Below are 24,829 nucleotides of genomic sequence, written 5' to 3'. Positions count from 1 at the left end.
CAAATAGATGGGGAAACAGTGGAAACAGTGTCAGATTTTATTTTTTTGAGCTCCAAAATCACTGCAGATGGTGATTTCAGCCATGAAATTAAAAGATGCTTACTCCTTGAAAGGAAAGTTATGACCAATCTAGATAGCATATTGAAAAGCAGAGATATTACTTTGCCAACAAAGGTCCATCTAGTCAAGGCTATGGTTTTTCCAGTGGTCATGTATGGATGTGAGAGTTGGACTGTGAAGAAAGCTGAGCACTGAAGAATTGATGCTTTTGAACTGTGGTGTTGGAGAAGACTCTTGAGAGTCCCTTGGACTCCAAGGAGATCCAACCAATCCATCCTAAAGGAGATCAGTCCTGGGTGTTCATTGGAGGGACTGATGCTGAAGCTGAAACTCCAATATTTTGGCCACCTCATGCGAAGAGTTGACTCATTGGAAAAGACCCTGACGCTGGGAGGGATTGGGGGCAAGAGGAAAAGGGGACGACAGAGGATGAGATGGTTGGATGGCATCACCGACTTGATGGACATGAGTCTGAGTGATCTCCAGGAGTTGGTGATGGACAGGGAGGCCTGGCGTGCTGCAATTCATGGGGTCGCAAAGAGTCAGACACGACTGAGTGACTGAACTGAACTGAACTGGTCTGAGCTCCTTCCAGGCCACGGACCCAAATGCCAGCATCACTGAGACCAGGGGACAAAAAGAAAGCTGTTCATGTCTCTAGCCAGGTCTCTGTCACACATCTTCTGACTGATGAGTGACATGGAGCTGTATTGGGCAACACTGTAGTATATACCCAGTCATCTTCACTTTTTTCACAGGTTGAAGGGAAGAAGAGTGTTGGGGGTCACTTGATGCTCCTCTGTCCCTTACCTGGTCACCTAGTGACAACCTGAGTGGAAGTAATATCCTTAGTTCTTCTCAGAGGCGGGAGACCACAAGCAAAGGCCAGACCAGGAGGGCCAGGAGACTGTGGAGACCTCCCTCCTGATGAATGTGCCACTTCCCTTAATCTGAGCTCTTCCTTTCCTTAACCCCCCAACAATCTAGAAATATGCTATTTTTATTGGAATTAAAACCATTCATTGATACAGAAATCAGATTCTCATGTGCAAGAAATTACCATCTTTATCCTTTGACTTATCCTTGCTGAAACCACTGTGACAGTTTGCTTTGTTGCTGTTGTTCAGTGTCTGTCATGTCCAGCTCTTTGTGACCCCATGAACTGCAGTACGCCAGGCTTCCCTGTCCTCCTCTATCTCCCAGAGTTTGCTCAAGTTTGTGTCCATTTTTGCTTACTCAACTTACTCAACTCTCTTGCCTGTGTTTTCTCCCAAGCAAAGGGGGCCCCAGAGAAGTTTCAGAAGTTCCCAGAACAATCTCAGGGGTTTGAAACAGAGATGGTCCTGGGAAGTTTGTCCTAGAAGATGGTCATTAGAAACATACCCTGGGAGATAAGTTGTTTAGCCTCCATCCTAGCAAGGGCCAGTATGTCCCTGATCCATTCTGTGTGCACACAGAGGGAACCGGGAACAACTTGTCACTTTTCCCACCAGTGCTCTTTCTATCAAGCCCAGAGAGGCTTCTTGGATCTCACTTCATCCATCTCAAGATGAGGCATATTGAAAAGGTACAGTGTTCTGGTAGAAATCATTAACTCTCCATGCATTGTTTACTTTGGAACTAAACTAAACCTCCTTCAAGGTCTTAACTATATTGTCTCTATTTTTCAAGCTCAAGTCCATCCAAGGTAAGATCCAAGAGTTGAAAAATCAATCTTAGCAATTTATATTCCAGTTTTCAGCATTTCTCCAAACAGAATTTTTGAAAAACTGAAGGTCACCCTGAACTTACAACTTAACAAGTTGTTAAACTAAAAAACATTTGCCTCAAGTCAAACTAAAGGGCAAGTGAGAGACTCATTTGTTCCCTTATTTCTAAGTTTATGTTCTGAATTCCTCTGGCCTAATAGGCTTTTAAGAATTTGAAAGTGCTTAGGAAATAAAGTGAAGAAAACTAAACATCTAGAATGGAACTCATGAAAATGGTCAAATCTTAGCCTCGTACTCCTGCATTTATTTCAAAGACTTCATTTTAAAAAACTGCATTTGATTAATGGTTTATACTTTTCATTTTCCATTACTTCTTTGATCCTGACAACAAACCAGTATGGAAGATTATGAAGTCCATTGAGTTAAAAGCTCACATATCTAGCAGTTAACTAAATCTGAAATTTTGGTCACATGATATACAGTCTTACACTCTGTGGCAGGCAGTAAGACTGTCAGAAATATTTCAGTCCTTCTAGCCATATGGTAGGAATGCACTTTCCTGCCCAGCTGAAATTAGGTGTGGCCAACATGACTTACTTTGGTCATTGAAATGTGAGCAGAAGTGACACATGACATTTCTTGGTGGAAGCATTTAATTGACTGTGCTTAGCTTCAGCCTCTCAACTATCTTTCTCTGGTGATTGTTGAAGCACCTTTTCAAGATAGATCCTCTTTCGGCCTGGGTTTTTAATGATTACCTTGGACAGAGCCTCCACCCCATCAACTTATATTGTATGTGAAACCTAAATAAAAATAAAGTTTTACTTTTTTAAGTAAATGATATTTGGATTATTGTTTCCTTTTGAGACATAATCTATTTTATCCTGACTTACAAATATATTCTTTCAGTGGGAATCACAAGTGTATTCTCATTTAAGTATGTCTTCCTAATGGCTTCATATCTGTTGAAACTTACTCTTTTGGGGCTAGCAATATTTTTGCACAGCTACATTAGCAACATTTTATAACCACTCTCTGTTTAAAGAATTTTAGATTTGATAGACATGTTGGAATGAGAGTCAATGCTCTATTCTTTTTAAGAGTAGTGATGATAGATTAATCACAGATTAAGAACTTAAAGGAATTTCATGAGTCTAGCAATTCTGCCTCCCACTGTTAAAGGCAGAGAGCATTTTCTCTTCTTCCATTGTACATACTTTGCATTGGCAAGAAAGATAGTTGACATGAAAGGGAAAAACTATGAATAGCAGAGAAGAAGAAGAAGACAAGGCATGAATTTGGGAACTATTGAGCCTAAGTGCGCTTCAGATATTACCTATATAAGAGGAAAAAGGAGAAGAATGTATAGGAATTGGAGAGAGAGGATAGTCATCTTTAGCATCTTTGTGACTTTGAATCAACATTCCCTTATGTTAAAATAGAAATAGATTTCTCTGAATATAATGGATCATTTTTGAGGGTGCACATGTTAGATATTGCTACCACAGCATTAAAAAAAATTAACAGTCAACTTCTTGAAGCCATAATTCAGGGTTAAATGTAGCTTTCCCCTCATCATGTTCAAGAGCTCACTTTCTTTCCTTGACTGAAGTTACCAAATCACTAATAAGGAAAAATGAAGTACAGTCTATAGACTGTTAGAATCATAACCTTTATAAATGGAAGAAGCCTTAGAAATTATGTGTTTCAACTCTGTCTCTTATACATGAGGAAACTGAGACTCAGAAAGAAGAGTCTTGGCTCATTTCATACACAACTCTCTACATTTCCTGGATATATACATGTGATTGCCAGGACTTCTATCTATTTAATAAAGTCTTAAAAGTATCTAATAACCAAGTTCCTAACTTTTCTGTAGGCAATTTTGGTAGACTGAAACATAAGCTGGATCTTCTGTGTGTTGGTAAATGACAATATTAATGGTGTGATAATGATGATAATTAAAATTAGTTGTGATATAGGAAATTGGGCTGCTATAACACAACAATAAAACAAGTGAATACTCATTGTCTTAACGAAGATTGAAGTGGCTTGTTTATTTTCCCCCTTGCATGTTCATCTACATGTAGGTAATCCACGGTTGCTGTAGTAGATCTTTGTTGTCAAGGCTCCAGGCTCCTTCCCTTTGTGACTGCATTATCCTCTCTTGCCCTAATCCACAGGGCCAAAGATGATAATCTCAACACTATGCTCATAGTGGGTAATAATTCCCTCATGATGTGTTACTCTTATTGATAGCAATTTATTCCAACTTGATTTATTCTTAAAGAGCATTATCTTAATTCAAATGGAATGTTGCCTAGCATAATTACCATACTAAAACTTAACAACTATTTCTCTGGAAAGGAGAACACTTAAAGAAGAAAATTCATGTCTACTAAGGCTTGATAACTTGAGAGTGTGATAATGGAGATGTGGGGAGGCTCACAAACACTAGACCACAGAAGATAGCTACCCACTCTGCTTATATATTGGGTTAAACCCTTGCTTTGCCTCTTGTTTCCTCTCTTTTACTAAGGAGGAAATTATCATAGCCTTCCTTAATCAGTCCCTAGATTAAACTTCAAAATCAGATTTTTAAAACTTTACCTGGAAATGAAGATATTCCAAGTATTTCTAACTTCACTTTTTCCTTCAGAGTAAGGACACTTAGTCTGCTTCTCCAATGACATAATTGATCGTAGAAGCATTTGGTGATATCACTCTCTCCCTGCCATGCCCAATATTTATCAGATTCTGAATTTCCTGCCACTCTGGAGACACAAACATCTAGAAAAAAGAAGTGATTTACAAGAAACTTTAACGTCAGGAAAAAGTAAAATGAACCACAAGGATAAGTTACTATGTCAAATCCAATGAAGCAAATAATTCTTAGAAGATGGTTTATTTTCCAAGTGAAAGCATAGACTTATAGAATACTTCGGAAAGCTTAAGTTTGTTTTATGGCCAGGAATATAGTTTGTGGATGGAAATTAATTACTTTTTTGTCCTAGATCTCTCTGAGGTTAATGTGTCTTAAGTACAGGTGTACCTTGTTTAAAGTAAACCTAACATTTTAAAATCGCAATTGGCACAAAAATCAAAATTAGTTTTTGGCTCTATAAAAGGATTGAAGACAGGATTTCTTTATATACCATGGTACTCTGGTTCAAGAGTCAGCAAACTATGACCCAAGAAGAACCAAACCTGACAAGCCCTTATTTTTGTAAACAAACTTTTATTAGCACACAGTCATGCCCATTCATTAAGTTTAGAGATTATTTATGGCTGTTTTTATACACTACATTGGCAAAGTTGTTGCAACAGTAACTCTCTGACTAGCAAAACATGAATTATTTGCTATTTGGCCCTTTACAGAAAAAGTTTGATAAGTCCTACTCTAGTGCATTCAAATTACTCTGGTGTTATTCATATTGCACAAATGTGATTTATTTGGAGAAATTAAACATATTTTGATATGGCTGGAGAATAGTGCACATATACAAAAGTGATAAAGCTAGTGGGGTGGAAAGAAGTCATAAAGAACTTCGTGTATTTAGTTAAAGAGTTTAAACTTGATCCTGAAAATAGTGGGAAACTGTGAATGGCATTATTCCAGTGGACTGGTGTGATTTGGAAAGAAATCAATTAGGAAAGTATTGTTAACCAGTCAAGAAATGATGAATACCTGAGTTTATGTGGTAAAGCCCAAATGAAGTTGAAGGAAACAGTTGCTAATGTTATTAACAAGACAGAAACAGCATGATTTTGTGAATTAGTGAATGAATGTTAGCAGCAAGGAAAAGGGAGAAACGTGGGTTGACTTAGATTTCTGACTTAGGAAAATACACACATGTTAGCACCATATGACAAGGAGGAAATTTTCAGGGAAATAAAATGTGTTTGGTTTTGTACATGCTGAATATTATATGCATGTGAGACATTCAGGTGGGAATAGTTCTTCAGCAAGTTGCAACATAAGTTTGGAACACAAGAGTTCTGAGATACAGACTTGAAGTCATCAGAATTAACTGGAAATATAGGCAATAATTTGGAATAAATCATTCAGAAGAACTTTATACAGTAAAAACAGCATCAGGGATAATACCAGTATCTAAATGATTGTGGAAGAAGCCCACAAAGAAAAATGGGAATACCATGAAGAACATTGAAAAGGAGCTTCCAACTGGCAAGGGGAAAGGGAATATAATGAAAGCCAAGAGCAAATTCAATTTTAAGAGAAAATGTCAATTACCTAAGAGATATCAAGTAATCAAGTAATACTGTGGCAGAAAATTATTCACTGGGTTTGTAAATATGGAGATCATTGGTGACCTTAGTGAAAGCAGTGACTGGTAAGGAAGGGAAAAGAAACAGTGAATATAAGCTAATCTTTCAAGTAATTTTTCTGTAGAATACTAGAAGGATTCTCAAATCAAGGAAGTGTCTCTTGAGGATGGGAAAGACTTGAGTGTATTTATTATGCTGGAGGGCTGGAGTCTCTAGAGAGGAAGGAGAAGATGCAAGAAAGGTCCACTGGATCTGCAGGTTACCTTGCCAAGCAAAGGCTGTACATGAGCCCCATATTCTATTTACTCAGCTCACTGTCATCCAGGCTAATCAAAAAGAGAGAGAGAGAGAGCAACATTTAAACTTTGGATGATAATCAAGTGTCTGAGAACATGATTCAGACATTTCAACTTGGGATAATAATCATGAGTCTGAGAACATGATTCCTCCCATACAATAGCTCAATGACACTTGCTTTCTGAGATCTGTCTGTCTTTAATAGGATCAACTAATAGGAACATTTAAATTTCTTTTTCCAATCAGGCAGGAATCGCTGAAAGTCTAGAGGGAGGCTAGAGAGTAAGTGGGTGTGTGAATTGTTGACTGGCCCCTTTGCTGTCTGTCATGGTACTTGAATATGCAATCAGCTCTATGTTAACACTGCATTTAGAGAAGTAAAATACTAGTGTTAAGTATACTTGGGAGAGACCTGAGCTTGCTCTTCTCAGTGGTAAATGGTACACTTTTGTGAGACCACAGAAGTGTACATTGCTGAATGTGTGGTGGGGAAAAGAGGAGTTCAATATAACCTGCTAATAGGTACAATTCATTAAAACATCCCCAGATCACCCATTGGTGCAAAATTAGAATTGAAGATACAAAAGTTGATGAGGAATCAGTTTAGCATTATTAATTAAGCCTCTGAATATATATGCCAAGTTCCAGTAGGTCAGCAGGATAGTGTGTTCATGTTCTAGATGCAGATTCCAGAAGCCCCATTGCAGGTGCTCAGAAAGCTTAGCCCAGTCTCATCCTTTGAGGAACTCATGTTCTCGGGCACTGAGACATAGTTATGTGATAGAATACATATGTGCAACACCTCCATAACCTTACTACCTTGTTAGTGTTATGCAGACTCAATAGGGGAAAACTGCAAAATACCCTAGAAGTAGCAGATGTCATTACAGTGAGTGATTAAACCAGCTGTATGACTGATTACTTTAGACAAGACAATTACCACAAATGCATTTTTTTTTTCACAAATGCATTTATTGAACAAAATTCCATTAAGTACCTACTCTGGGCAAAGGATTTCTTTGATAATAGAGCTGAAGACTGAAAATCCCACCATCTTTTTTGATGGGCCTATGTAACATTAGTTAACATTAGTGGAAAGTTACTTCTAGAAAAATTGCAAAACAAAGGATACTTAAAACTTACTTTGATATTTTTATTGAATGTTGCTTGAAGCAGTCTATGTAAGGCTGAGCCAGAGAATGTCTTCCCAATTACTCTGAAGCCACATCTTTGCCCTTATGCTAAATACTAATGGTATTAATACAGTGAAACATGGTTTAGCACAATCTGTGTATATTTTGTCACCTCAACTAGGTTGTATACATATCAAAGATAGTATATTTCTTCTGCTTCCCTTTTTTCTCCCATATAGTAGGCACTAGGTACATACTATTGTGGTTGATTTTTTAAAATATTAAGTATCTCACTCCTCAGACAAAATTGAGGGCACATTTTCCAGGCTACACTTATCCATGAGAAAGCATGTACCCACCCCCTCATCCCACCCATAATCTATACTGAAGAAGTTTAAAGTGCCAGACTATAATAGTTTCCCCTCTGCTGACCACACTCCTTCACTCCCCCCACAAAACCCCATCTTTTTCCATTCTGTGGTAGGACCTAAGATGCAGTCAAAAATGTGGTTTCTATTGCTCTGAAGTTATGTCAGCCTTGAAGAGTTCAAGATGTTTCCAGTTGTAGGAAATTTTTTCACTTTTTTTTTTTTTTTGTAGAAGATGTTCTTTATAATCATTCATAACAGCAGAAAAGTTGTAAGTGCTTTTGACCAGCTTCTGTGAACATGCTTATAGATTAGTAAATATATATCATTGTCTCACACTGTGGGTATGTCTTGAAACAAATTATTTTTCAAAGTAGGAGTCACCTACTGTGTTCAAGGTTAAGTGGTATGTCAAACATAGGGGTTGTATGAGACATAGACCATGTCTGCTGAGTTTGTTTGATATTTTATTATTTACATTTGACATTTTTCCTACAAGTACCTTTAATTATGCTTTAAATCACTTTAGATCACAGTGACTAATACCTTTTCTGATGTAATACACTGTGCCTCACTAGGATTGGGAATATTTCTTTTGTAGTTTATCCTTCTAGAATTCCAAATACCAAAGGTGAGAAGACAGAGAATTCAAGAAAACCCTGATGCAAGTGTTATTGGAGCACAGTGTGGGGTGAGATCCTTTCAAAGCTATTGGCCACTCGAAAATATACCATTAATAATTGCAAAGGGAAACTAAGTCAAACTCTAGTCCCAACACTTATCAGACAAATTTATCCTGTTTCTATTACTAAGAGACACTGAAAATCTATCAGTGATTTCTATAGTTTGCATAATGGACCCTTTCTTTAACCACTTTCTAGAGCTATGTTATCAGTAAATGTTTGTTGAGGAAATGAACAAAGTAATGAGTCGCTCTTGAGGTCCAGGTTGCAGGGCTGCCTCGTAATTGAGATCTGTTTTATAGTGAAAGTGAAAGTCGCTCAGTTGTGTCCAACTCTTTGTGACCCCATGGACTATAGAATCCATGGAATTCTCTAGGCCAGAATACTGGAGTGGGTAGCCTTTCTCTTCTCCAGGGGATCTCCCCAACCCAGGGATCAAACCCACATCTCCTGCATTGGAAGGTGGATTTTAAATCACTGAGTCACCTGGGAAGCCTCTGTCTTGTAATACTAATGACTTTAGTTTCATTTTCATTAAAAAAAAAAAAAAAAAAAAAGCGAGCCCTATGGTGATTTTTCAACCCCTAAAATAAATTCACACGAGGAAGATAAAAGTTTAAATATAATCATGGCAAAAACTTTTAAAAGTATCTTACAGTTATAAAAAAAGACTTTTAAAAAAGATAACACATTTGCTTTCATTCTTTCTTTTTTAACTTTTTATTTTATGTCGGAGTATGATTGATTAATGATGTTTTGACAGTGTCAGGTGTACAGCAAAGTGATTCACTTAGACATATATACATAGCTATCCTTTTTCAAATTCTTTTCCATTTAGGTTTTTACATAATAATGAGCAGAGTTTTCTGTTCATACAGTAGGTCTTTTTGATTATCCATTTTAAATATAGTAATGTGTACATGTCAATCCCAAACTCCCACCTATTCCTCTCCCCTTCCCCCCATAATGATAAATTGGTTCTCTAAATCTGTGAGTCTTTCTGTTTTATAAATAAGTTCATTTGTATCATTTTTTAAGATTCCTCAAATGAGCAATATGATATTTTACTTTCTCCATCTCACTTATTTCACCCAGTATGATAATCTCTGGGTAGCCTCAGTTATATATAGAGAAATAGAACTGGAGAAGGATATTTCTAAGCTATGTTTATGTGTGGTGCTGGCAGGAGGAGGATGGCTAAGAAGTAATGTTAAGCGAATCTCATGTGTTTTTTGGCATACTCTGTCAAAGGCCACCTCCCTTGCATCCACCAGCTGAATAAATGTACAGCTGCCAGTAGTGATGTGTCTCCCATTTCCCCTAACCAGAGGCCCAGAGCAATCACCTTGACTCACTTACCCTAAGGACAGCTGGAGACTCGGGGGGCTTTTGACAATACTGAGAGAGAAGAGCCAGCAGCCAGATAGATTTCACCACATAGATACCTAAAGGGAGCAGGACAGGGCAGAGCAAAACATTATGGAGCCAAAACTTTGAGGCTCTAACACAAAAGCCTACTCAGAGAGTAAAACAGAGAAATATCCCTAGAATAACCCTTAAATGGAGAGGGTTTGACAGTCCTTTTAATTGCTTTAGAATAAATTCTGCTAATCCTCATGAGACCCATTTGTACAACTTAAAGCATTTTATGGAAATTCAAAAAAATAAATTTAGAAATTATCTTAGATTTTCATGCTGCAAGGTAAGAGGGAGAAGGATAATATAATTAAAAGGGGTGGGGAGAAAAGAGAGAGACTCCTAAATCACTAACATTTGATTTTGACATACATTCTGGGACACTTTTTCTTCTGTGGTCTCACCTTAGGTTCGTTCAGACTAATATCTAAAGTAGTTGAAAGTGCCTGGATACACACTGAGAGAACCTAGAAGCAAAAGCTTAACATAGAATTTGGGATGTACCATCTGCTATAGATGAATTACAAAAAGGATTAACTGCACAAAGTTAATCTGGGCTAACTCTACTGCTATGACCATGCAGTTTCTCTTTTGATAGCCAATGCCTACATGGTAAAGAATCTGCCTGCAATGCAGGAGACCTGAGTTTAATCCCTGGGTCAGGAAGATCCCCTGGAGAAAGAAATGGCTATCCACTCCAATATCCTTGCTGGAGAGTTCCATGGCCAGAGGAGCCTGGTGGGCTATAGTCCATAGGATCACAAAGAATCAGACCCGACTGAGCAACGAATACTTTCAAGGGCACAGAGAAGAAGGAGGAAAGGCTAAGAGAAAAACATGGTTGTGGTGGTGTGGCCCAACTGAACTATGAGGGAATTCATGGTGATTCTACATTCTTCCTAGCTTCAGTCTCTCATAATATGGTGGTCAACTCATCCCAACTCAGCAAACAGAAGAGTTTGTCACCTTACTTGTGATCCATCTTGGGAAAAGGTTCTGAAGAAGCCACCAAGGCCATGGGGTCACAAAGAGACAGATAGGACTGAGCAAATAGCACTTGCATTTTTCTTTCACTTTCAGAGAGATTATGAACTTCAGATCTAACTGGATGTTTGTTTTATCCCTATTTTATTTAATATTTTATTATGAAGTGTCCCCACATAGTTATTCTTTTCAAGCAAATTGAATTGTGTTATGACTTTTTTTTTTGCCACTTAGATATACCATAATGTATTTAATTATACTACTCTTCTTGAACATTTAGGCCATGTCTAATTTTTCACCAGCATAATCAATATTATTATTAATAATTAAAAAGTTATTATCTATGATTATTTCCTTGAAATAAGATCCTAGATGCATAGATTATTATATCAAAGACAATACATATTTTTGAGGCTCTTGATAACACTTTTAAACTGCTTTCCAGAAATATTCTATATATTTACAACCATGCTAGCAGTATATGTAAGTGTCTATCTTGCATTATCCTCCAAGATCTAGAATATACATATATGTGCATATTCTATTTTGGAAAATAGTATTTAAGTTACTACTATTTGTATTACTTTTGAGTTAGGGTTTCTGTTTATAGACTATTGTTAATTTTTCTTGAGTTATCTATTCATGTACTTTGGTAATTTTTTAAAATTTATTTTACTTGGATGTTAATTTTTTTACCTATAAGTCTATCTGTACAACCCTTCATCTTCCATATTTGCTGCAAATTTTATCCCAGCTCCTTTGAGAAAAATTTACATAAAATTAACAAATTTTAAGTGTACAATTTAATGAGTTTTGGTAGTGGTCAATTGTGTAGGCATCACAACAGTTGATACATAGGATATTTTCATTACCCCCCAAAATTTCCTTGTTCTAATTTACAATCAGCACCCCCTTCCCTAACTAGTCCTAGGCAAACAATGACCTGCTTTATAACATTATAGTTTTGCCTTTTTTTAGAATTTTGTAGAAATGAGATTATAGTATACAATAATTTGTACATGTGATTCACTTAACAGAATTCTTTTGAGATTATCCATGCCTTTATATGTATTGGTAGGAGAAGGAAATGGCAACCGACTCCAGTACTCTTTCCTGGAGAATCCCTGGATAGAGGAGCCTGGTAAGTTACAGTCCAAAGAGTCAGACACAACTGAGTGACTTCACTTTCACTTTAGTTCCAATCATTTTGTTTTTATTGCATTGGTATACCACAAATTGTTTATGTATTCCCTATTCCTGAACATCTGAATTTTTCCTAGTTTGGGGCTATTGTGAAAAAGAGCTGCTATGACCCTTCCTTGTGATCGCATATGTTTTTATTGCCCTTGGATATAATTGCTTGTCCATACAGTAAGTGCAAGTTTGAAAGAAACAACCAAACAATTTTCTATAGTGCTGTACTAATTTGTATTCTCTCCAGCATTTCAGTTGTCACACATCCTTGTCAACAAATGGTATTGTCAATATATTTAGTCATTCTACTTCATGGTGTCCAGTCCCATCACTTCATGGCAAATAGATGGGGAAACAGTGGAAACAGTGGCTGACTTTATTTTTCTGGGCTCCAAAATCACTGCAGATGGCGATTGCAGCCATGAAATTAAAATATGCTTACTCCTTGGAAGGAAAGTTATGAACAACCTAGACAGCATATTAAAAAGCAGAGACATTACTTTGTCCACAAAGGTCCGTCTAGTCAAGGCTATGGTTTTTCCAGTAGTCATGTATGGATGTGAGTGTTGGACTATAAAGAAAGCTGAGTGCTGCAGAATTGATGCTTTTGAACTGTGGTGTTGGAAAAGAGTCTTGAGAGTCCCTTGGACTACAAGGAGATCCAACCAATCCATCCTAAAGGAGGTCAGTCCTGGATGTTCATTGGAAGGACTGATGTTGAAGCTGAAACTGCAGTACTTTGGCCACCTGATGTGAAGAGCTGACTCATTTGAAAAGACCCTGATGCTGGGAAAGATTGAGGGCAGGAGGAGAAGGAAACAGCAGAGGATGAGATGGTTGGATGGCATCACTGACACAATGGACATGGGTTTGGGTGGACTCCGGGAGTTGGTGATGGACAGGGAGGCCTGGTGTGCTGCAGTCCATGGGGTCGCAAAGAGTCAGACACAACTGAGCGACTGAACTGAACTGAACTGCATGTGAAGTAACATCTCAGTGTAGCATTAATTTGCATTTTCTTAATGACTTATGATGCTATTTTATATGCTTATTTGCCATTCATATATCATCTTTGTTTTAATTGAAGTATAGTTGATTTACAACATTATATTAGTTTTAGGTGTACACCATAGTGATTTAAGATTTTTATAGATTATACTCTATTAAAGTTATTATAAAATATTGGCTATATTCCTTGTGCTGTACAATATATCCTTGTAACTTATTATATGCATAGTGGTTTGTGCCCTACCCCCATCCCCTACCCCCATCTTGCCCTTACCCCAATCCCTTTTCCCACTGGTAACCAATAGTTTGTATTCTACATCTGTGAGTGGGTTTCTTTCTTGTTATAGTCACTAGTTGGTTTAATTTTTTAGATTGCACATATCAATGATGATTACAATGTTTATCCTTCTCTGACTTATTTTACTAAGCATAACGCTCTCCAAGTCCATCCATGTTGCTGCAAATGACAAAATTTCATTCTTTTTATGGCTGAGTGATATTCCACCGTGTGTGTGTGTCTTTTTTATCAATTCATCTGTTCATGGTCACTTGTGTTGCTTTCATATCTTGGCTATTATAAATAATGCTTTTATGAACATCGTGATATATGCATTTGGGGGGTACTCAAGAATGAAATTACTGAATCATACGATAGTTCTATTTTAAGGTTTTTGAGGAACCTTCATATTGTATGCCTTAGTTCAGTTCTGTTCAGTCACTCAGTCATGTCTGACTCTTTGCAAACCAATGGACTGCAGCATGCTAGCCTAGTGATTCACCACAAATTGTACAGTAACAACTTCCTGAAATAAAGGCAGAGTTCAATAGGGATAAACTCAACTCCTGTCTAAGATTTGGTCTGAAACCTCATCTTCTGTATCATGGGAGAATGCCATAATTTATCTGTGAGTAACCTGCCTCTTGAGAAATCTGTATGCAGGTCAAGAAGCAACAGTTAGAACTGGACAAGGAACAACAAACTGGTTCCAAATAGGAAAAGGAGTATGTCAGTGGCTGTATATTGTCACCCTGCTTATTTAACTTCTATGCAGAGTACATCATGAGAAATGCTGGACTGGAAGAAACACAAGCTGGAATCAAGATTGCCAGGAGAAATATCAATAACCTCAAATATGCAGATGACGCCACCCTTATGGCAGAAAGTGAAGAGGAATTCAAAAGCCTCTTGATGAAAGTGAAAGAGGAGCGTGAAAAAGTTGGCTTAAAGCTCAACATTCAGAAAACGAAGATCATAGCATCCAGTCCCATCACTTCATGGGAAATAGATGGGGAAACAGTGGAAACAGTGTCAGACTTTATTTTTCTGGGCTCCAAAATCACTGCAGATGGTGACTGCAGCCATGAAATAAAAAGACGCTTACTCCTTGGAAGAAAAGGTATGACCAACCTAGACAGCATATTCAAAAGCAGACATTACTTTGCCGACTAAGGTCCATCTAGTCAAGGCTATGGTTTTCCCTGTGGTCATGTATGGATGTGAGAGTTGGACTGTGAAGAAAGATGAGTGCCGAAGAATTGATGCTTTTGAACTGTGGTGTTGGAGAGGACTCTTGAGAGTCCCTTGGACTGCAAGGAGATCCAACCAATCCATTCTGAAGGAGATCGGACCTGGGTGTTCTTTGGAAGGATTGATGCTAAAGCTGAAACTCCAGTACTTTGGCCACTTCATGCGAAGAGTTGACTCATTGGAAAAGACTCTGATTCTGGGAGGGATTGGGGGCAGGAGGAGAAGGGGATGACCGAGGATGAGATGGCTGGATGGCATCACTGACTTGATGGACATGAGTCTGGGTGAACTCCAGGAGTTGGTGATGGACAGGGAGGCCTGGTGTGCTGCGATTCATGGGGTCGCAGAGTCGGACACAACTGAGCGACTGAACTGAACTGAACTGAAACTCCTATTCTGAGCAAATGCTTAAAAATGGTTTGATTTGGTATGTTCAAAATATTTTAAAAGTTCTAGAAAGAAAAAAAGAGGGGGAAGGAAGGCCTGATTGATAGACAAAAAATTAATTGGGAAGAAACTGGAGGTTTCCAAGCAAGGGGATCAATATTAATACATCAATTATTAAAAGAGATAGTTTGGGATATAAAAAAAAGTTTTTGAAATGGGCAGTGGCAATAACTGCACCACATTGTGAATGCACTTAATACCACTGAATTGCACACTGAAAATGACTAAAATAGTAAATATGTCATGTATATTTTACCACAATTTTTACATGCTAGAGAGAAAGAGAGAGAATGGATGAATGAATGAAGGATGACCATAAAGAGTGCTCTAAAAGGAGCTTTTTGTTCTGGTAGAGGAACTCATTCTATATATTACTGCCTTTTGAAAGTTTTAAGTTTTTCTTTTTAAGGCCATGGAACTTGAGAACAGTGAAGGTATTCTTCCCTTGCCTCTGTCCAGGAAGAATACCAGAAGTTTAAACTGCACAGAGAACAGCCTGTGAGTCAGGAATACATAGGTCTTAGCAGAGAGTAACTATAGTTAGTGAGTGATTAAGAGGTTTCAGTGCCCAAAGTGACCAGCCTCATGCCAAGCCTTGATGCCCCACAGCCCCAACAGTTCAGGCAGGTGGCAAACAGGACTTATGCCCATGCCAAGACCTGGCACAAGATTTCAAAGCTGAACTGATTTGAAGTGAGTTCTAATTAGATTGGGGGGTTAGTAGGATTTGATTAAGCTAACTAGGGCAATCTCTGGGAGATAGAGAGGGACAGGGAGGCCTGGCATGCCGTAGTCCATGGAGTTGCAAGGAGTTGGACATGACTTAGCAACTGAACAACAACAAGCTAATTAGGATTTATAACAATCTATGTTATTGTGCTAGGTGTTCTTTTTACTTCAGGTATTTTCCCTGTGATTTTTCTTTTGATTGATTTCTGCAATCAAACCATCAGGCTCATGGAATTATTTTTAATAGAGAATATATATATATATATATATATATATATATATATATCAGAAAAGAAGAATGAGATATAGTTATCTATAGCTTATCTTGATGATGCTGAAGCTGAAACTCCAGTACTTTGGCCACCTCACGTGAAGAGTTGACTCATTGGAAAAGAGTCTGATTCTGGGAGGGATTGGGGACAGTAGGAGAAAGGGACGACCGAGGATGAGATGGCTGGATGGCATCACGGACTCGATGGACATGAGTCTGAGTGAACTCCGGGAGATGGTGATGAACAGGGAGGCCTGGCATGCTGCGATTCATGGGGTCGCAAAGAGTCGGACAAGACTGAGTGACTGAACTGAACTGAACTGAATAGCTTATCCTAGAGATCTATGTTTACAAAGAAGTGAAGAGCAAGAATTAGCTGGATAACCAGTCTGTACCACCAAATGACAGCAGCTACCTGAGTTGCAAGCTTAATTCAACTAAACTAAAACAGATAATGACAATGGTGTGATCAATCACCTAGAGTGAGACATCCTGGAATGTGAAGTCAAGTGGGCCTTAGGAAGCATCACTCCAAACAAAGCTAGTGCAGGTGATGGAATTCCAGTTGAACTATTTCAAATCCTAAAAAATGATGCTGTGAAACTTCTGCACTTAATATGCCAGCAAATTTGGAAAAGTCAGCAGTGGCCACAGGACTGGAAAACGTCAGTATTCATTTCAATCCCAAAGAAAGGCAATGCCAAAGAATGCTCAAACTACCGCACAATTGCACTCATCTCACACGCTAGTAAAGTGATGCTCAAAATTCTCCAAGCAAGGCTTCAGCAATACATGAACCTTGAACTTCCAGATGTTCAAGCTGGTTTTAGAAAAGGCAGAGGAACCAGAGATCAAATTGCCAACATCCACTGCATTATCGAAAAAGCAAGAAAGTTCCAGAAAAACATCTATTTCTGGTTTATTGACTATGCCAAAGCCTTTGGCTATGTGGATCACAATAAACTGTGGAAAATTCTAAAAGAGATGGGAATACCAGACCACCTGGCCTGCCTCTTGAGAAACCTGTATTCAGGTCAGGAAGCAACAGTTAGAACTGGACATGGAACAACAGATTGTTTCCAAATACAAAAAGGAGTATGTCAAGGCTGTATATCGTCACCCTGCTTATTTAACTTCTATGCAGAGTACATCATGAGAAACGCTGGGCTGGAGGAAGCACAAGCTGGAATCAAGATTGCCTGGAGAAATATCAATAACCTCAAATATGCAGATGACACCACCCTTATGGCAGAAACTGGAGAGGAACTAAGGAGCCTCTTGATGAAAGTGAAAGAGGAGAGTGAAAAAGTTGGCTTAAAGCTCAACATTCAGAAAACGAAGATCGTGGCATCTGGTCCCATCACTTCATGGCAAATATATGGGGAAATAGTGGAAACAGTGGCTGATTTTATTTTTCTGGTCTCCATAATCACTGCAGATGGTGATTGCAGCCATGAAATTAAAAGATGCTTACTGCTTGGAAGGAAAGTTATGACCAACCTAGACAACATATTAAAAGGCAGAGACATTACTTTGCCAACAAAGGTCCATCTAGTCAAGGCTATGGTTTTTCCAGTGGTCATGTATGGAAGAGAGAGTTGAACCATAAAGAAAGCTGAGCACCGAAGAATTGATGCTTTTGAACTGTGGTGTTGGAGAAGACTCTTGAGAGTCCCTTGGACTGCAAGGTGATCCAACCAGTCCAGCCTAGAGGAGGTCAGTCCTGGATGTTCATTGGAAGGACTGATGTTGAAGCTGAAACTCCAATACTTGGGCCACCTGGTACAAGATCTGACTGATTTGAAAAGACCCTGATGCTGGGAAAGATTGAGGGCAGGAGGAGAAGGGGACGACAGAGGATAAGATGGTTGGATGGCATCACTGACTCAATGGACATGGGTTTGGGTGGACTCCAGGAGTGGTGATGGACATGGAGGCCTGGCATGCTGTGGTTCATGAGGTCACAAAGAATCGGACATGACTGAGCGACTGAATTGAACTGAACTGAAAGTAAAACAACCCAACTTTCAAGGACATGACTAATACATAGAATGTTTGAAAATTCTGGAAACATTAGAGATCTTTATTATTAAACAATATGTTAGTTTTCCTTCAACCTCCGAATGTTTTGCTGGCAAAATGCCACTAAATGTAAGTCATGGGAACAACCACTAATGTGAAAAAGTACAGTACAGAAATGAAAACACTTTTAATATGTTTCCTTGTTTTTCAGATACCTTGTATATGCCCAGATCTTACATGTCATACTCCATGCAGTGGACATTCTAGTCTAGTTGCCTTTTATGGGTAATGAGGAGAAAGAGTAATGCCCTTCTATTGATCAGGCCCACTGAATTCTGGTTATGCCTTTCTATTTAAATTTTGGTAAAATTTGGTTTATAACATTATGTAAGTTTCATGTGTAAAATGCTATATTTTAACTTCTGCATACACTAACCGCAAAAGTTTTGTTTCCATACGTCAGCATTTAGTTGATCACCTTTACCCATTTCACCCTCTCCCAACCACCCTTACCCTCCGGTAATCCCTACTCTGTTCTGTTTATCTATATGTTTGCTTTGGTTTGGTTTGGTTTTTCACTATTTTTTATATTCTACATTTGAATGAAGTCATGTTGTATTTTGGTATTTGCTTTTCTCCATCTGACTTATTTCACTTAGTATAGTACCCTCAAGTTCTGACTACCAAAACACTAATTTGAAAAGTTAAATGTACCCCGATGCATACTCATACACATACACACATCTTTTTGTCCTTTTATACAATGTCCCTGATGCCGGGAAAGATGAGGACAGAAGGAAAAGAGGGCATCAGAGGATGAGATGGCTAGGTGACAGGCACTGATGCAATTGACATGAACTTGGGCAAACTTCAGGAGATGGTGAGGGACAGGGAGTCTTGGTGTGCTGCAGTCCATGGTGTCACAAAGAGTCAGACATGACTGAGTGACTGAACAACAACATACACACACACATATGTATTATATACATATATTTATATACAGTAGAATACTATTCAGCTATAAAAAAGATGATATTTGATTATGCCTTTTTGCCCAGGATTTTTTTTTATTCTTTAATGACTGTGAACTTGAAATTATGGCCATAATTGAAGTTCAATTTGTATGTCAAATTTTGAAAATGGTAAGATATCTGTAACTGTGCCTCAATGCTTAATGGAAAAAAACTGGAAGGATTTGGAGGCCTAGTTCAGATATTGCTGGTAAAGATTAATGGATTCCCCAATTAAATTCCTAAGAACATCCTCTCAGAGAGATTGTGGGATCATCCCAAACCAAGAGAGTGAGAAGCCCAGTGCCCAGCCTCTGGGTACAGAATAAGATCAATAACACTGTGTAGATAATCAGGTTTGTTGGTCTAATGCAAGATCAAGGGTACTTTCCATGTGTTCTTTGATTTCTACAAGACTAGTGCTTTCAGAGAGCCAGAAGGGACTTGATTATGGACTGTCTTGAGATCTGTGCTTAGAAAGACACTGGTCTTTCCAACTTCTGGAGTACCTATGATCTCTTCAAGAAATAAGATGGACAATAGGGGAGACATTGTATATTCTATGGGCTCTCTGCCTATCTGTGGCTACTTTTGGTAACAGCTCCTGGTAGGAAAAGTAATGCTACCATCCATGGGAGTACAGATGAGATGGATCCATTGCATAATATCTTTATTTAACAAGTACGTTTCCCAGGCTGCTGGGTTGGATTTGGTTATTAGAATAGCAGACTGATTCTCAGACACCATCTTAAAAACAGAGACTTATCTTGTTAACTTATTAAGTCAAATTTTCTTTTAATCAGGTAACTTTTAAAGGCATTTTTCCTTTAAAATAATTCTTAAATCTTTATCAAATTTATGTGTAAGAAAATTTACATGTCTGAAATGTACAGATTGATAATGTATCTACCATTTCAGTTAAGGATTTCAGTTAAGGTGGAAAACATTTCTATCTAGCTCAAAAATTTCCTTTGTGCTCCTTTATAGTAAATCTCCAACACCTCCCACACCTTTCCCCATGTAACAACTGGCCTTTTTTCTTTGTAAACTGTAGGTTCATTTCATATGTTCTAGAACTTCCTGTAAATTAAACCATGTAGAATATATTCCTTGGTGTTTATCTTCTTCTGCTTAGCACAGGGTCTCTGAACTCTATGTTTTTGTGTGTATCAGCAGCTTTTCTTTATTATTAGTATTATTTTATGTGAACATAATGTACATCTTCTAAGTTCAATAGCTTATGGGCATTTAAATTCTTTCTGGTATATGAATTATGCTACTATGGACCTCTACATACAAGTCTTTCTGTGAACATGCATTTTTATTTCTCTTAGGTAAATATATGAGTGGAATTTCTAGATCATGTGGTAAATATATATCTACCTTTATAAGAAACAATAAAATTGTTTTCAAAAATAGTTGTGCCGTTTTACAATTCCACCAGCAGTAGATGAGATTTGTAATTGCTCCACTTTCCTACCAACACTTGACATTATCAGGCTCTTACATTATAGCTATTATAATATGTGTGAGGTGGTATCTCATTGTGGTTTCAATTTGCATTTCATGATTACTTATGATTTTATGATTTGATTTGATTTGATGATTTTATTTTATATTTATTTATTTTATACTTGATTTTATGAATTTATGATTACTTATGAGCTTCTTTGTATATACTTATTAATAATTGCTATATTCTCTTTTGTGAAAGACCAGTACCAGTCTTCTGCACATTTTTATTGGGTGGTTTATCTGTTTATTACTGAGTTAGAATTATTTATATAAACTGAATAACCATCCTTTGTCACATATAGCTGTTGTAAGTATTTTAACCTGGCCTATGGCTTTCTTTTTCATTTTCTTAATAGTGCATTTTAAGAGTAGGCATTTTTCCTTTTTATGAAGTCCAATTCATAAATTTGCTTTTTATAATTCATATATTTTGGTCTTGTGAAATAAATTATTAAAACAAGTATTAATAATAATAATTACTATTGTTATTATTATCTTAAGAATTATTAAGAGCATGGACTTGGGGGTTACATAGACCTGGGTTCCAGTGGCACTGCCACTTACCCTGCAGCCCTGGACAAGCAACCTAACCTCTCCATTTCTCATTTTTCTGATTTGCAAAATGGGGATAATTCTATTATTTACCTTCCAAAACTGTTGTGAGGGTTAATAAAGATCCCTGGAGAAGGAAATGGCAATCCACTCCAGTATTCTTGCCTGGAGAATCCCATGGACGGAGGAGCCTGGTGGGCTACAGTCCACGGGGTGACAAAGAGTTGAGGGTTAATAAAGAAAGCATATGTGAAAAATTTGATGGAGTTCCTGGAATAGCAAGCACTTGTTAAAGGGTAGCAGTTATGTTTGCAATGTGTATCTTTGGGACTTTGTTATCATCTTTTTAACACTCCTCTTCTCCTTCTTCATCTGAGGCAGGAGACAAGAAAATTTCTCTACATGTGTTGAATGGCCAACTCTGTAAGAGTATTGTAGCTAAACGTTGCTCTAAGGACACTTTGGCTCTTAATGAAGGTATAAAGAATATGTGTGTATGCTAAGTTGCTTCAGTCATGACTGACTCTGTGCAACCCTATGGACCATAGCCCCCCAGGCTGCTCTGTATATGGGATTCTCCAGGAAAAAGTACTGGAGTGGATTGCCATGCCCTTCTCCAGGGGGATCTTCCTGACCCAGGGATCAAACCCGCATATCTTACATCTCCTAAACTGGCAGGTGTGTCCTTTACCACTGGCGCCACCTGGGAAGCCCTGAAACAAGAGGGTCACAGAGGCCAATGAGTTGGGTCCAGAATGGCCATTGACCACCTTAAGCAATAGCCACCCAGTTCTGAAGACTTGCTTCTTTGAGCCCAGAGCATCACATAGCTCGTGGATCATCAAACTCCCTTCTTCAGACAGGGTTTCCTATGTTTGATTCTGGGTCCCATTCTAGTCTAAGACATTTTCCTTTTTAAAAAATATCCTCTCAAATTCAGAAAGATAGTACTATCCTGACCTTGTCATAATTAATAATAGCTATTTCTTGCTAATGAGCTATTACCTGAAGCTCCACATAATTCTTCTGACAGGTGCACAGGCTGACTAACAAGATTTGAACATTCTCAAATCAGCTGGCAAGTCTTTGGAAAATGACACTGAAAAAGTTCTTTGACGCTTACTTACCAACCATACCCACTATATGTGAATGACAAGTACAGGGTTGCTGAATACGGAAGTTTGGCTTTAGCATGTGCCTAGCATATAAAACCATTTTAAAGCTCTCTTTAATGGATTATCCGATAGGGATTAGATGCAGTCTCTACTACTTCCCCATGGATAAACACCTACTTAGAACATTATTATTCAATAATTTTCATAAAGAACAACTGACTTTTTAAAAAAGATACCATCCAAAAATACTATTAATCAGACAAGCCTTTCTAAGAAATCCTTAATCTGATTGCTTTGGAGATTGCCTTTTCTTAATATATGTGTCAGCTTTACCAATACTTCTAGTGGAAAAAAAATAACCACACACACCCCTATGCATAAAGAACAAATAGAGAAACAGAACAAGAGGCCTTAGCTAAGAAGCATAGTAGAAAATGGAGTTTTCTGCTCAACTAAACTCTCTGCTTAGGGAGGTAGTGAAGCATAGTAGAAAGAATGATGGAGTTTAGGATCAAAGTCAGGAGTTAAGTCCCCTTTTCACTAATTATTACCTGTGTGGCTTTGAGTCACAACCTCTCTGATCATGTGGAAAATTTGGGATAGAATTGCTTATGTTACAGAGCCATTGATAAAATTCAAATTTAGGTATTAAAAATTTGTAAAATCTAAAAGTAAGATAAGGGAAGGGAAGAGTAATGAGTTGCCCACTTATATCCTGAAACCATCCAGGTAAGGGCTTTCAATTAGATATCCCTTGTAGTGAAGATGGAATTGGACTGTCCCGATTTCCCTTCAATAAGAGGCTTGTTGCCCCAACTGCTGGATGTGTGTCGGGACACACACACTTCAGCTTTTAACCCATTCATGAATTAATTCACCTGCGCAGAGCTGCCTCATTTAATAAATGATTAAGGCCAAGATATGAAGGATCACTATAGAAGATGCTGCTGCTGCTGCTGCTAGGTCGCTTCAGTCGTGTCCGACTCTGTGCAACCCCATAGACGGCAGCCCATGAGGCCCCCCGTCCCTGGGATTCTCCAGGCAAGAACACTGGAGCGGGTTGCCATTTTCTTCTCCAATGCATGAAAGTGAAAAGGGAAAGTGAAGTCGCTCAGTCATGTCCGACTCTTAGCGACCCCATGGACTGTGGCCCACCAGGCTCTTCCATCCATGGGATTTTCCAGGCAAGAGTGCTGGAGTGGAGTGCCATTGCCTTCTCTGACTATAGAAACAGAAAAACCAATTAGGACACTTTCATAGTTTTCCAGGTGAGAGATAATGGCAGCTTGGCTAAGATCTGTGGCAGTTGAGATAGAGAGCAATAGATACACTGAGGCTTCCCAGGTGGCTCAGTGGGAAAAAAAAAAAAAAAAAAAAATCCAACTTCCAGTGCAGGAGACGTAAGAGACATGAGTTCAATCCTTGGGTCAGGAAGATCCCCTGAAGGAGGAAATGGCAACCCACTCCAAAATTTTTGCCTGGAAAACCTCATGGACAGAGGGCAGGCTACAGTCCATGGGGTTGCAAAGAGTCAGATATGATTTAGCAACTGAGCACAGATATATTGAAGATATGCTTTAGATATAGATTTTAAAAGACTCAAAATGAGAAGAAGAATGAAGAAAAAGGTACACTGTAGATTTTTGGCTAGGTATGAAGTTTTATTTTTAAAACCATCTTAATTCTGAGATTCTTAGTAGACAACCAGGTGAAGATTTAAAGGATATAGTATATACATGATTTTGTAACTCAGGGGAGAAATCAGGGTAGGAAATACAGATGTCAGAGTGTTCTGCATAAGATTGTGTTCACTCACTCAGTTTTGTCTGACTCTTTGTGACCCATGGACTGCAGCACACCAGGCTTCCCTGTTCTTCACCATCTCCCAGAGCTTGCTCAAACTCATGTCCACAAAGTCTGTGATGCCATCCAACCATCTTATCCTCTGTCATCCCCTTCTCCTCATGCCTTCAATCTTTCCCAGCATCAGAGTCTTTTCTAATGAGTCAGCTATTCGCATCAGGTGGCCAAAGTATTGGAATTTCAGCTTCAACATCAGTCCTTCCAATGAATATTCAGGACTGATTTCCCTTAAGACTGACTGGTTTGATCTCCTTGTATTACAAGCGACTCTCAAGAGTCTTCTCCAACACCACAGTTCAAAAGCATCAATTCTTTGACACTCAGCCTTCTTTATGGTTCAACTCTCACATCCATACATGACTATTAGAAAAACCATAGGTTTGACTAGGCAGACCTTTGTTGGCAAAGTAATGTCTCTGCTTTTTAATATGCTATCCAGATTTGTCATAGAGTTTCTTCCAAGGAGCAAGTATCTTTTAATTTCATGGCTGCAGTCACCAAGCACAGTGATTTTAGAGCCCAAAAAATAAAGTCTTTCACTGTTTCCAATGTTTCCCCATTTATTTGCCATGAAGTGATACAACCAGATGCCATAATCTTAGTTGTTTTTTTTTTTTGGTAGAAAAATCACTTTA

At 38.2% G+C, this 24,829-nt stretch overlaps 1 protein-coding gene across 1 annotated transcript in view; it reads left to right on the top strand.

Moving 5' to 3' along the window:
* Positions 1-24,829, top strand: part of IL1RAPL2 (interleukin 1 receptor accessory protein like 2) — a 575,701-nt gene that overhangs the window by 393,919 nt on the left and 156,953 nt on the right. The window lies entirely within an intron of this gene.

This window comes from Capricornis sumatraensis, chromosome X, assembly GCF_032405125.1.
Source record: "Capricornis sumatraensis isolate serow.1 chromosome X, serow.2, whole genome shotgun sequence".
NCBI classification, from domain to species: Eukaryota; Metazoa; Chordata; class Mammalia; order Artiodactyla; family Bovidae; genus Capricornis; species Capricornis sumatraensis.
The sequence above is the reverse complement of the archived record's forward strand: the minus strand, read 5'-3'. Positions and strand labels throughout refer to the sequence as shown.